Raw genomic sequence first — 12,309 nt, 5'->3', positions numbered from 1 at the left:
CGTGAAATTAGTGGGGGTGTTGGGGAGCCTATATTGTGTATGTATGTGATGTCACTGAAGGCCTAAGGTTGAAATGCACGGCCCGCCACTGCTAAGCATATATTAATACATTTTGGTAGAGAGGAATATAGGACTACTGTCATATAGGTTATGTTATCGGGCATCCTTCTAATTCCCTTGAACAACCAAGATTGAACTTTTGAACTCTTTGTAATTTCTATTATCTAGTCCAGTTAAAGTCCAGGGGAGGAAGCCCCATCATAGTAAAGAGGATACTAATGTGATGTGTGTAGTTCTTCATAGCCTCTTCATTTTGCTCTCAAAGTGCACGGAATTGATGGATTTTCAACAGAATGTAGAAAAAAATTCTCCCGGGGGGGCATGCCCCCGGACCCCCCTAAAGGGGCTGTGTTCCCCTTGGGGCTAAGCCCCCCTTGTTCTTGAAACCTAGTGACGCCCCTGGCAACACCCATGATCCAAACCCCCAGCCAGGGAAGGAAAAACTCAAAATCCCATTAGGGGGAAAAAAAAGAACCCTTGAGAAGGGAGCCCAGACTCCCGTTGCACCCACTCGCCAACCCTCAACACCCCTCGCGCCAAAATCCCATCCAGGATGACAATGCAGAGTGGGCAAAATCTATCACATGGCGTTGTGTTGTACAATGCTAACTAATACAGCATGGGAGTCCATTGAATGCAATGAAGCGCCGCAGGTAAACACTGTCCGTGAAGTGGTTGCTACTCAGGTCCTGACCCCGGTTGGTCGATTTCATAATCCTCCATAGCAACGCCTCCGGGGGAGTGATCCACTTCAGATCTTGTCCTAGTCAGTTCAGTGCAGAATCCATATCGTGACAGCCTCAGATTGCCATCCATCCCGCTATCCAAGCAGGAGAGGAGGGGGAATGAGGGAGGAGAAACGGTAGTAAAACAGGCCGACGTGGAGTTGGACGAAATGCCATGGTATAAAAATAAATCTCAAGTCAAGATTTTCACATTTGCTACTGAGGTAGCCGTTCTTATTTCCACGAGTAGGATGTTCCAGAGTGCTGGAGCACCCCCAGGACCCCTTAATCATATTCAATTGCTAATTTAATTTACAAAAAAAAATTGCTTATTTCATTATTACACTGTCATTGCTTAGAATGTTCCACGTCCCCACTATTAATCCCATCAAAGGCTCTGCTTATGCAATTTCACTGATCAGAAAAAAAGAAAACTTTACTACTTCCCAAAACATATGAATATAGTTACATCATCTTCCCAAACTCTTTTACTGAGGTCTTAGCACCATGAATGATGGAAACAAAACATTGAGCCAATCTAGCAACACAGAAGCTGAAATCGGAAAAAACCCACAAGTGACTGCGCTGCCAAGACACACGATATTGAATGAAGACAAAAGATTCTTGGACATAAATATATACAATAATATTTGACTCATTTCTACAAAGTTTCACATGCAGGTCCGGCGCTTTTGATAATGTTTACATCTGCAGAGAAGGCTTTGAAGGCCCTGATGGCACGCCACTGGTTTCTAACATGGCGCCTTGCATTACAATTCACAAGAGGGATTGCGGGCGTGTTGTTTTGGTGAGTAAAAGACTCGACAGCGGATATTTATCAAACTTTACGGTGTTGCTCTGTTTTCCCCATCAGTACCGCAAAATGGTCCATTGGAGGTACCCTTTTACACAAATCTGTCCTACTCAAATTTGTCACGGTTATCGGTGTGTGCGTACATTCGGTTGTCCCTTCATGTGGCTTTAATTAATTAATAAATGTTTTGCTGTGGAATCCTCAGTAGGCTATTATAAGCATTTTATAGGAGCAAGAAAAGATGGTGGCGAGCGTGATGCGCAGGGTGGGGGGTTTGAATGAGACGTGCACTGCCTCAAACCACGCTGCTGTCAGGCTCTCGTGTGGTATTAATTGAATGTGCGCGTGTGCGTGCTTGTGTGTGTGTGTCTGTGGGCCGATGAAAACAGGGTCACAGTGCGCTTCACCTTAAGGGCACTGTTCTTAATGAGATGAATAAAACTCCGTGACAGCAGTTTGATCATGTCAAAGAGATTAAAAAGAATGCACAAATGCAACTTTACACACAAATCATAATCCTTCAAAATTCTATCCACCAGAGATGTGGTAGAAGTCGAAAGCGAATGAATACATGGTGACACCAAAAAGCGCTAGCTAAGCCTCATTGGCCAAAAAGAGCTGGTGTCACTAATGAGCTCTCAATTAGTAGCGAGATTCACTTACAGGCACACGCTAATGACACACGTTCATGCCGCATTGTTTACATCCAATTACAATGAGCGCATACAGATACTTTGTTGTGAAACCTCACATGTGTGGCGCGCATACACATGCACTCACACATACGCACACACATGCAGGATGCGTGCTCACTGAGCTGCAGATTAGGATAAATGCCAGCAGATTTTGACCCGAGGTAATAACGCCTCATAGTCTTTACACACATGCACACGCAAGCATGCACACAAACGTGCATGCTATATGGGCTCACGCAAACACACCTACACACACGCAGTAGAATAAAGAGTCCAAAAAAAAAAAAGCTGCTGCTTGGTGTGTGATCACAAGCAGATGGCAGAAGGATTAGCCAAGTGAAAGAGTCGCAGCTACAATTTGATGTGGTTAATATGTAATAATTGAAGGAAGGCAGTGAGCACACTAAGGCTTGAATGACTGAAGATTTCTTATCGTTGACTATAATGTCATTAAAGGCAATTCAAAGTTGATCAAACGATGATGTAATTCATCAAACGATGATGTAATTGCAGCACAGCAGTCGCTAGCAGTTTTTTTTTTCCGACTACAAATTGGTTCCGCGTAAAGATGTATTTCAACAGACAGTCATTGAACAAATAAAAATGAAAATAGAAATCACCATCATGCTGATTAGGCGGAGTCCCGCACATTTTGTGTTCCATAGCATACCTGTATAGCGTGTTGTAAAAATTCTGCATTTCTCAGTTTCACTGCTTCCATTTCACTTGTTCTTTTATTGTACTTGAAGATAGACTTTTGTGCATTTTACAAGTGACTAGTTTATCACCACTCAGTTGCTGAAACCCTACCTCACATCCATATGAGTATTTTAAGATCAGCGGCAATCGGCATAGCTAAAGTTAGCTTGGCCTACCACTATTCTCATCCACATCCAGCCAATTTTTGTAGTTTAGGACCTGCGCAGATGTAGGATGACTGGTGGACTGGACATTCCACAGAGCATTCTAATCTGGTAGTAGCAGCAGCAGCAGACGGGCCAGTTGAAAGCCTTATGTAAATTGGCCGATTGGAAGTAGCGATGCCAAAAGCACATGATAAGCGGTTGGTTGACTTCAAGCAATAAATGTCGAATCGTCGACTAAATGGTTCAACCCCGAGTGCACACATGGGGACAAATTTGAGCATTTGCCCTCCCATGCAGTCCACGCCAGCAGGGGCCTGATTCTTTGAAAGATTATCCTGTGGTGTGGAATGTGTTTAGAGGGATTTTAAAATCGCTATGGGTGTAACTCGCTTCAGGCTCGACGTGCACGCACGCAAGCCCGCGTGCGCGCGCACGCACGCACGCACGCACACACACACATGCGCGCACGCACACAAACAACACTCTGGAGGAGTGAAACAGGGAATGGGAAACTCAACTCGTCTGCCCCCAGTGGTGCCGCGCCATCTGCATGTTCATGAACCATGTCAAAACATAATTGATTCTGTGTGTGTGTCCTGAGAGCTGACTAACAGCCGTTTCGACGTTCGGTTCGTATTTTGTGTGAGGGTTTGTACATCGCAGTGGAGATCACTTTTCGGAAGCAACCACATTTGAACAAATTACTTTCAAACAATAACTTTTCCGTTATGCACAATGTAAAGTGTCCACTGCTCTGATGGAAACAAAGAACCCTATTGGATGTGGTTACTTTATTGGGTGATTAAAATTTTCCCAAAGCACCTTACTATGCATAAAAACAATATTCAGAGGATTGGAAAAAAAATACAGATTAAATCTCACAAAATATTGGAGAAATTTTATTTTATTGATATATTTCAAATTAAAATGATAAAATACAGTATTGAATATTTTCTTGACTCACAAAAGTCTAACTGCCTTTTAGTGCCCACCAGTGCAATTATATCACAGTAAATGAGAAATAATAAATCTCAAAATGTAAATGTGAAAGTGGTTTTAAAAATGATTACATCGTTGAAATAATACATACAATATTTAATAAATACATATTTTTAAAAAGCCATATTTATACACTGCATATTTATGCTGTACTAAAACAAAATTTCATTTTTCATAATTACTTATGTTTTAAACCTATTCCACAAATTATTTTTTTACGCAACATATGAACTTGGACCTTTCTTTTCATTTGTTTTAAAAGCAGAATGCAAATGTGTAAACTTATTGAAAACTAAAAATAGTAGTCATTTTTTGTGCAGAAACAGTAAAAGAAAATGTAATAATATTCAAACTGATTACAATTTATTAAAATAGATTAAAATGAAATTTTAAAAATACTAATACATTTTTTGGAGTGAAGTAACAGTAAAAAAGAAAATGAAACAAAATAAAATCGATTATAATGTGATTCTGATAATTTTCATTTTAATCATTCAAATTTAAATACAGTAAATTGTGTTCGAGTGGTAGGCACATCTTTTAATCTATGATCCACACTTGACAAAAGATGGCGAATTATTGTAAATAGTGTTTTATTACAGCAGGCCCCAGTTTGAGAACGTCAACAGAGCCGTAATCCACCAACGTCGCCACCTTCTGTTGCACGCGCACGTTGAGCGGCAGGGTTCACGCTCACACGCAATGGGGGCATGCCTTTGCCCGGGCATGCATGCCGTCTCGTTCCACTTCTGCCTGCATTTGCATAATCTGCATAATGATGCTGGCTTTAATTGCCTCCGCCCAGGTAGGGGATCATGTGGTTAAGTGGGAGATCATAATTATGTAAATAATTGGCCTGACCACAGCAAGCTGCTACTCTCTGCCATCCATCTGGGGAAAGAAAGACGCAGAGGGGAAGTTAGGGCTGAAGGAATGAGGACAGGTAGAGAGAGAATCAGTATCACACCCACCTGCAATAGGTCACAATAGGTAAAAAAAAAAAAAAAATTATAATATATATATCACATTATTTTGAACACATTAAAGGCTATTAAAAGGTTATATAAGGTATTAAAGCCTTTTAAGTATTCCTCAGCACCTGTTCTCACGCTCTCATTGTCAAAAAATGAGAAATGGGAAGCTATCATATAACATGACTATGCGGAAACAAAACAAAAAAAAACCTCACACACTTATTAAAATAAGAGGCCAAGTGTGCCTGCTTAAATCTATTTATTTGTGGCATCCATTTGACGTTTATTGTAAAGCAAAAGACAGGCTAAAAGAAATTAGCAAAGATATTAGATGTTGTCTAAACCTTAAACAACAGCGACTTCAATGTATTCTCTCTGCTTTGTGTTTAGTTAGGGACCTTCTCTGCCACTTATTCTCATTGTTAACATCTTGTGGATCTAATTTCTGTCTGGCATGCTGTGATACAGTGTGATACAATACTACATTGAAGGCGTGAAACTCTATAATTTTAGACGTGCCTGTTTACTATAAAATCTCATTTCAAAAATGATCACCTAAAAGCTCGCGAAATAGTGGGGGTGCAAATAATGAACCGTGATATAGCGGTAGAGCCCCTGTAGTGCCCTCAAATGTGAGAAAAGAGAGTCACTTTTGCCGATGCACTTTTTAGCCATTGACTCAACAATGGAAGACCAGCAAGAGATGTTATAATAGGAGTACACTCACACGGGAGCTGTTGTCGGCCACAGCTCACGCCTAAACACTTGCACCACCCTGCCACGCCCCAGGAACATTATCTAAAACACAAACACTACAATACACACTGTATTTTCTGTATATTTTGTGATGCAAAGTTCAAAAACATTTACAATGAATTAAAACATTGTATTTTGACAAGTTTAATTGTGTTGAAAGCATATTGGAGGTATACTGTGTATTATACTGCGATTGGCTGGCAACCGGTTCAGCGTGTCCCCCGCCTACTGCCCGAAGACAGCTGGGATAGGCTCCAGCACCCCCCACGACCCTAGTGAGGATCAAGCGATTCGGAAAATGAATGAATGAATGAATACTGTGTATTATATGGTTACTCTATATTGAGGATTTTCACCTACTGTTTGTGGTTCTGGAACGTAAAGCAGGGTTCGCAGTAGTCCAGAATGCTCACACACACACACACACACACATACACACGCACACACATACACACACATGAATACAAACACATACACAAACACTAACACGCACACACGCTGCACAGATGGTAAAGGCAGTGGCCCTTTCACACAGACAAAGGGAAGGTAATTCTCTCTGCAGGACGTGCTGGGAGGCCAGGCGGGAAAAGAGCAGCACACATCCACACTCCCCACCCTGCTTCCTCAACTCAGGCCCCCCTGGGCCAACAAACATCACGGTCGTATACTGACAAAACGTGTGTGTGTGCGTGTGTGTGTGCGTGTGTGTGCGTGCGTGCGTGCGTGTGTGTGCGTGCGTGCGTGCGTGCGTGCATGTGTGTGTGTCAGAGGAGGGATCATAAGAGTGGGGAAAAATGAGCAAGAGATAAGATGCAAAAGGGAAAGTACAGAGACGGGTGGTGCTAATAAACAGGATTACCGCTTGTCGTTATAGCGCTGTGTGTGTGTGTGTGCGCGTGTGTGTGTGTGTGTGTGTGTGTGTGTGTGTGTGTGTGTGTGTGTGCGCGCGCGCGCGCGTGGAGAAAAACTGATTGTAATTATGACAGAGAGGCAAGGGATTTTGTTAGCTTGTGTTGTTCTTGGGCGTGTGTGTGCTGTGTATGCTGTGGCAGCACATGATGGACGTAACTGGTATAGTGGTACCTTGACTTACAAAAGACCCAATTTATGAGGATTTCAACATTATCCTAGCGAACATAATAAACACTGCAGATGAGGTGACTGACGTTAAAATATGTTTCGGTAACCTTTAAACAACTGCAACAGCTACAACAACAGCACTACTAACAGGCATATATTCTCTCCCTTTTATGGGAACAATAACTATTATTATATTACTTTTACGGGGGGGGGCAAACAATGAACCGCGATATCACGGGGTCCACTGTCGGTGAGAAGGCTCTCTTGTCTGTAAAAATCTATGTCAACAAATTGGAGGTCGCCTACTGCCAGGAATGTGTTGTTTGAAAGCGTAGTCTCTACCGTAGTAGCCAATCTGTAGAATGCACATAAATGCCGGGTTAAACTCGCAGGTCCACCCACGTCTGTGACTCGGCCCTGTTTGTGATCTCCCACCTGACCGAAGCGGCAAACAGGCGTCTCATTTTCATTGGTCGGGGAAAGGGAGGAATACATTTGAATAATCAGACGCTGGGCTTCATGACTGATCGTATACTTCTGTGTGTGCTGCATGCGCGTATATGACTACTGTATATGTGTTAGGGCCACATGCAAGCACTTCCTTCTGTGTGTGTTTTTTTTTTTTTTTTTTTTTAGTTTACGGGCGCATCTTCGACTGACATGAATGGAGTGTGCGCTGCCCAGTGCGTGTGTGCGCGGATTGCATACAAATGTGTGCATGCTTGCGTGTGTGATGGATAGAAGGCTTTATGAGAGAGGAATAGGCTAATGACCGGGTCTCCAGAGGCAGTAAAGAATCCTGCAGCGATTACTGCCACACTTCATAATAGCCTCTGTGCTTGGCCTCTTTTCGATGGTGCGGGGGCAGGAGGGGGGGCTGTGCAGTGTTACCCATCCTGACAATACACTGCACTATGCGCTTCGACCCCCCCCCACCCCCCCATGACCACCACCCCCGAACAACACACGCATAGACAGAGCATGATCCATCAGTCTCCCATGCACCTGCAGGAAATGCGCATACTCTCGTGTACGTTTACAATCTATCAGTCACTCTAATTCTGCGCACACGATGAGCGCGTGCGCACACACACACGCACGCACGCACGCATGCACACAGCAGTGAATCTGTTTAGGTCACAGAGGACGGAGGTGAGACACCACCCACCTCAGAGAGTGTCTCACTGTGCACAGCCCCACCATAAATCATGTCAGGCTACACATGTCCCCGTAGACACACACGCGCACACACACACACACACACACCCCCCCCCCCGCCTCCCCCCTGTGTAGGTTTGAGCACAACAGCCACGGATTGGGAGGGATTGCAAGAGCCTCGTTCGTATGTTTTGTTGCCTCTTTCAAGCGCTTGTTGAAAGGCTGCCTGTGCTCATCTATGAGCTTTTTGTGTGTATTTGTGTGTGTTATTAAGCAGGTACGTTAATTAGGGGGAAGCATAAAGGCTCGACTGGCAGTTGTATTGGTGTGTCCTGGAGAAAAGGTGGTGCGAGGTTAAAAGTCGCAGGTACAAATTCATGCAAAGCAGCTGCAAAAATGTGTGTGCTGGTGAGGCAGGTATGAGGGGCTGGAGCTTCCTGCCATTCAAAGTAGTTTGATGGTCTTTTGACCCATTTTCACTCAATTTGTCCAAAAGGTCACCCGGACTACAGTGCCTGAAACACTGGATTGCAGATCACCCACAGTAGGTGCGATCCATCTGATATCATGTCAAAGGCAAAAGATAAGCAGAGCTGCATCTAGTTTTGCTATATGCACTGATTAGTGCTAGCTTCTGATAATCGGCACGTTCATGTAGTAGTTTTCAACGAGATTGTGTATTTATATTTGAAGATCTATCCATGCGCCATATATACATAATGTAGTGTATATGGATCGTGGCAGCCAATAGCAATGCAGACTTGCCTTTCAATGACTCTACGCCACAGCTCCGCTCCCAGGAGCCGAGAAGAAGAAAGTATGTCTGCGCGTATTAGCTGACACCTGTGACAGTAAGGTCCCACGAGCTATTTTAAACTTGCTTTAATACAACCAGTGTAACCAAAACACATTTGGATGCAATTTTTCGTGATAAACCAAATACACTTGAATTAAATTGTGTCTCTGTTAGTATAGCTCAGTGCTGCTCAGCTTTTTGTGGCATAATGTCAACCTCAAATTTGAACTTGCCTGCATGCGTATAAAGTAAAAACCCAAGAAAAGAAAGCATTGGTGAGCACCAAAAGAGTATGACTTCAACTAGCAGATATGTTGACATGATGACATGAGCATCACGTCTTCAGTGCCCTTTAGGCCTGTGTGAGCGATCAGCACGGTGTGTGCATGCATGTGGAAAGGCTTGGGGGGAGGGTTGGGTGGTTGGGGGGATTCACCTCTTCCCTCCTCTCTCCATCCCTCGTTCCCCCCCAGGGAGCATCAGTGGAGCAGGTGCTAGTTTCCCCACCCACCCCATCCATCCTCCCTCCCCTTCCAAGCCTCCCTCCTCCCTCCTCCCTCCTTCTTCCTCTCTTGTCCTTCCCACATCCACGCAGCCGCTGTGTTTTGTCACAGTTAAGAACGAGATGGGCTAAAGCCGAGGACTGCTTTTGCTTCCTTATTTTCTTTTAGGCGGTAAGTTATCTGTCTTATGCATTCTTTTATTTTTTTTTAATGCCTAAATGCTGCTTGTCCAGTTAGGCTCGCAATGATGTTTATACACAGCTTTGAGTTGTCTGTGTTGACTTGATGGCGATTGCAATGGATATTTATCAGGGCTACACTTCTCGATTTGAACACCTTAACTGCTGTTTGCTTTAATGGCATTACGCATGTGTTTTCTTTTTATGGCAGTGGAAATGGCTCTTTTAGGCGGCAAGTTGTCTGTTTCATACTTTTTGTTTTATTTTATTTTTTCATGAAAATGCTGTCCAATCTGAGGCCTCTCAATGATGTCTGCTTTGGGATTAAAAAAAAAAAAAACAAGAAAATGTAACAAAATAAGGAATATATTACTAACAAATTACAAAATGATCTCCCAAGAGAACAGGAAAATCAAGATTTCTTAAAACATGTACTAGCTAACCTCAAGTCTACCGACCAATGTCTTATTTTAGTCTAAACTGACTCCTAACCGGTAATGAAATCTCAATCACAATATTTTTGTGGCAAAAAAAAGAAAAAAATCTGACTCACAGGCTGCCTGGTAAAAAGAAATATTTTGCCAGAAAGAAAACCAAGCATATTTTTTCTTGATTTGCAATACCTAATCTGGGTTTTTACTTTTTTTTTTCTTGCAGTGGATACACAGCTTTCAGTTGTCTGTGTTGACTTGATGTCTATTGCATGAATTATTCATCAGTGTTGCACTTTTCTGTTTCATTTCATTTTCATATGTATTTGCTATGGAAATGATGCAGTGTGTGTAACTCAGCAAAGTGTGATTTGTGAGTGTGAGTATGAGGGTATTCAGTAAAGATCTATTCTCTTTCACGGAAGTGCAAGTACAGAAACCGGAAGTCACTTTGATTCCATTTGTCACACATGCCGAAAATATGTAGTGGGAAGAATTGAATTCAAAAAGGGTTGGAATGGTCTGGTTGATTATATTTGTGATATTTGTCTGTGCCTACAAATGCAGCAAAGCGCGTTTGAACCTCATGAAAGCCACGTTGTGTTGCCTTTATTGCCAAAAAGCAGCACGTCCGGTTTGAGCGTGTTCACAACTGACTGGCGGTCAGGTGTTTGTTAGCTCGTTAGGCAGCTTCCGCTGGACGCTCTCTTTCCCGTCCAACCTGTTGCTGAGCAAACAAATGCTCCCATCTGTGGCAAACCCGATTTAATGGATGCAAATTGGGCCTCAAGCGATTTACAGTAAGGTTAGAATTACTTGGTGTGAGGATAGTTAGCTACCTATGTAGATAGATGGATAGCCATCGAGGAAAACTGATAGACAGCCAGCTAGCTAGCTAGCAAGATAGATAGAAGATGATGTGTCTGTCAGTGGAGTGGGGCAGTGATAGCAGCCACTGAAACTGCTCGTCCACCCTCCTCCTCAGTTTGTCCAGGCGAAAAGCGTTTCTTGAAGTTTCCCTCCCAGCACATAACTTCATAAATGATCTGCTCCCAGCCATGTGGGGATAAGTTTAGAATTAGTTTGGGCTTGTTGCTGTCATGGAGTCTCCCCACATCTCTCTACCCCATGGCTGTGATGCAGGGTGTCATCCCGCAATACCCACGGGACTCAAGGGAGACCTTTAACAGTGACTGTATTGTTGGCGTCAACTAGACAGACGCCACCGGGTGCATTAGCAGCAGCCAAGCGGATCACTTGGCTATTGTGTGCGTGTGTGCGTGTGTGCGTGTGTGCGTGTGTGTGTGTGTGTGTGTGTGTGTGTGTGTGTGTGTAGACACAGCCTGCAGGTGGAGTTTGACACACATACACACATGCACACACATACACACGCACACACACACATACACACACACACACACACACACACACACACGTGTGCACCCCCATGCACCATCTGACCTGCCATGGACCAGCTGCTGCAGGGGTTACCAAGTCAACCTCCAATCTCTTTAATGATCCTCTTCTCATATTGATATACTAAAGTAGCCCACTTGCTAACACACACACACACACACACACACACACACACACACACACACACGCACGCACGCACATGCACGCACACCCTTCATCCCCTCTTTTGGCTGTAGTAGCCGTGTGTGTTTGCTAGTCATTCATGCATCGAGAGGCAGTTTGTTTTAATTGACATACCAGGAAAACAAGTTTGGTGACAACTTGTTGCTGGGCAGAATTCGTAATTCTTGGATCAGCTCAGGTGGAGAGGTGTTTATTACCAATAAGTTTGGAATTGTGGCTGTAGTTTGCAGCATCATCTCACATGTATCTTTGGCATTTTTGGCAGCTTATTTATACCTCTAAATTCATCACTTTTCAGGAAAACAAACAAAAAAAAAACCCCGCCATGTTTGTTCAAACCTTAACTTTGGATCATCAAAGAGAGCAAGCCACACACTTTAGATTGATCAGTCATTTGTAAAAATAACACACACATGGACACTGACCAATAGAAGCAACTGAAACAAACACTACATTTCACCAAATTGACATGGTAAGTTTTGGCCTGATACCAGCAGTGGAGACGAGCCAGTTTACAGGAATGAGGTGGTTCAGCTGGGGTCCTGGAAATACGACAATAACATCTCTTTAAACACTTAAAAGATCATGATCAACCCAAGGCTGAGCAAAGAGCAACTTGCACCACTTGTCATTAGTGGGTCTCAGGTGGAGAGGTGAGAACCTTTAAACTCGTC

At 43.4% G+C, this 12,309-nt stretch overlaps 1 protein-coding gene across 3 annotated transcripts in view; it reads left to right on the top strand.

Moving 5' to 3' along the window:
- LOC109526760 (genetic suppressor element 1-like) overlaps positions 1–12,309 on the top strand; it is a 62,351-nt gene that overhangs the window by 23,527 nt on the left and 26,515 nt on the right. Inside the window, exon 1 of one of the 3 annotated variants that reach the window (XM_019888236.1) lies at positions 9,514–9,597. The exons of the other annotated variants lie outside the window; for them this stretch is intronic. The gene's annotated coding sequence lies outside the window, so the exon portion shown is untranslated. Of the gene's footprint in view, positions 1–9,513; positions 9,598–12,309 lie in introns of those variants that run through there. 3 annotated transcript variants of the gene reach the window in all.

The sequence above is a fragment of the Hippocampus comes genome, unplaced genomic scaffold, assembly GCF_001891065.2.
Source record: "Hippocampus comes isolate QL1 unplaced genomic scaffold, H_comes_QL1_v1.1 scaffold112, whole genome shotgun sequence".
Lineage (NCBI taxonomy): Eukaryota > Metazoa > Chordata > Actinopteri > Syngnathiformes > Syngnathidae > Hippocampus > Hippocampus comes.
Note: the sequence above shows the minus strand (reverse complement) of the source record. Positions and strands in the feature narration are given on the sequence as shown.